Source organism: Lepus europaeus, chromosome 9 (genome assembly GCF_033115175.1).
Source record: "Lepus europaeus isolate LE1 chromosome 9, mLepTim1.pri, whole genome shotgun sequence".
In the NCBI taxonomy this organism is placed as follows: Eukaryota; Metazoa; Chordata; class Mammalia; order Lagomorpha; family Leporidae; genus Lepus; species Lepus europaeus.
The window spans coordinates 49,265,252-49,267,844 of NC_084835.1; the positions used below are offsets into that span (position 1 = coordinate 49,265,252).

Genomic DNA, 2,593 nt, shown 5'->3' on the forward strand with positions numbered 1-2,593 from the left:
AGCCAGGAGCTTCTTCTGGGTCTCCCAGGCAGAGTCCCAAGGAGTTGGGCCATCTTCTACAACTTTCCCCGCCATAGCAGAGAGATGGACCAGAAATGGAGCAGCTGAGACTTGAACTAGTACCCATATGGGATGCTGGCACTGCAGGCAGTGGCTTTACCTGCTACGCCACAGCGCCAGCCCCTGCACAATCCTTTTTAAAATGTAAGGGAATAGGGGGCTGTTGCTGTGGCACAGCAGGTTAAGACCCCAGGCTGCAATACCGGCAGCCCATATGGACACCGATTAGAGTCCCGGCTGCTCTTCTTCTTTTTTTATTTTTATTTTTTTTGACAGGCAGAGTTAGACAGTGAGAGAGAGAGATAGAGAAAGGTCTTCCTTCCATTGGTTCACCCCCCAAATGGCCTCTATGGCCAGCACGCTGTGCTGATCCGAATCCAGGAACCAGGTGCTTCCTCTCGGTCTCCCATGCAGGTGCAGGGCCCAAGCACTTAGGCCATCCTCCACTGCCTTCCCAGGCCACAGCAGAGAACTGGACTGGAAGAGGAGCAACCGGGACAGAATCTGGCGCCCCAACCGGGACTAGAACTCCGTGTGCTGGTGCTGCAGGCGGAGGATTAGCCTAGTGAGCCTCAGGACTGGCCCCGGCTGCTCTTCTTCTGATCCAGCTCTTTTGCTATGGTCTGGGAAAGCAGTAAAAGATGGCTCAACTCCTTGGGGCCCTGCACCTGTGTGGGAGACCTGGAACAATCTCCTGGCTCCTAGCTTTGGATCAGCTCAGCTCTGGCCATTGCCGTCATTTGGGGAGTGAACCAGTGGAATGGAAGACTTCTCTCTCTGGCTCTACCTCTCTATAACTCTGTCTTTCAAATAAATAAAATAAATCTTTAAAAAAATATAAAGGAATAGTGTTATTACAGGTTTTGGGAATTTGGGCATGTGCACTTTTGCAGGGCGAGTTTCTTGCTTACCTTGTTGGAATATGCCACATTGACATAGCCCTTCATTGACTGATGGACTCGAGCTAGTTCTTGCTTTTAGTTACTATAGATGGTAACCAGCAGAGAGACACAAGCACAGGGACAAAGAATCTAAGAGTTTACTCATCAGACGTTGTTTTTCAGAGGATGCTCCAAGAAGGCTTATCTTGTAACATGGTACTTGGCAAGAGGGCAGGCCGGCCACCAATCAACGAATGCTGCAAGAAACCAATCTGGGTATAATTTTAAACACAGGGTGTATGGACTGTGTGTTGCTGGATGGGAAGGGCTCTCCTGCTCCCCCTTTTCTACATGCTGGACATGCCCCTCCCCCCGGACCAATTTTTTATAAAAGCCCTGGCAAACCGATTCTCCAGGAGGCCGCTGCTTTAGGAAAGGAATCGCTGTGTCCTTTACTTGTCACAAGAAGATGCAGCATTCTGCTTGAGGCGACGATTTGGTGTTGTCCCAACCAGACAGACCCTGGTGTACTTTACACTTCCTGTGCATATTTTTGAATTTATCTTTGATGTAGACCTAGGAATGGAACTGTTGGGCCATTCAATAACTCCGTATTTAATTCTTTCCAAAGTAACTGCACCATTTTACATTCCTACCAGCAATTTATGAGAGTTGCAATTCTCTATAAGAGCATCAGCACTTGCTACTTTCTCTTTTATTATATCCATCCTTTCGTTTTTCTTGTTGGTTAGTGTTGGAACGGTAAATCTATTTCTCTCATTTTATCTTTAATCCAGGATTTCTATAAAAATTATTTTCTGTGGAGAGCCTAAAACTATATTTTACAATATCTATACACAGAGGATACTTCAAAGTTAGTGGAAAATAGGATTAAAATCAGCCACGTTTATTTTGGTGGAAAATATATTTGAAATTTATGCTCACAAAAGGACATTCAAAAAGCTCATAAAATGCATATTATGAAAACCCATGTGTTTCAAATTTTTTTATCAAAGTACCTTTTAAATCCATTTTTCCATGAATTTGTTTAAGTAGCCTCATATATGTGTATATAATTATATATCTGTAATATTTTTAGTCTTTTCTATAATAATAATTTTGGAAAGCCAAGTATTTGAAACCATAATACTTTTCATTTGTATGTCATCCCTTCTCAAGATTCTGCTAATCTTCTTTGCATTGTTCCAATTTTAGTGTAGGTGCTGCCAAAGTGAGCATTCTCTAATGATGTTTTTACTCCCTTCCTACATCATAAGCTGGGTGAGGTCAGAGAAAATATTTAATTTATTTGCAATTGGCTTTCTTACTCTTGTATATATTAAATATTTGTTGAATGAATAAATGATGCTTTACAGAATTTTATGTAGAAAATTTTTATCCAGAGAGCTAAGCACATAATTGCTCACTGGTTCTCAAATATTTTGTTTGGTGGCACACCTGAGAGTATTGGTGACACGCTTGAAGGAGAAAGAACTGCATCCATTGTTCGTGCTTAAGGTGCTTGCTAGCCTTTTAATTCGATCTCTTTAAGTACCACTGTTTACCAGGCTTATAGTCACTGCCTTCTTGGTCCTAAGTCAGAGCTCTTTTTGGACTAGTAACCGTGTGATTGTTTTTTCAGGACTGGCGTG

General features: G+C 42.6%; 1 non-coding gene across 1 annotated transcript; it reads right to left on the reverse strand.

Annotated features, from left to right (window-relative positions):
* Positions 1–2,078: 2,078 nt before the first annotated feature.
* On the reverse strand, positions 2,079–2,180 carry LOC133767358 (U6 spliceosomal RNA). Its single transcript, XR_009866845.1, has one exon. It is a non-coding gene; the product is annotated as a U6 spliceosomal RNA (small nuclear RNA).
* Between the last annotated feature and the right edge of the window lie 413 nt (positions 2,181–2,593).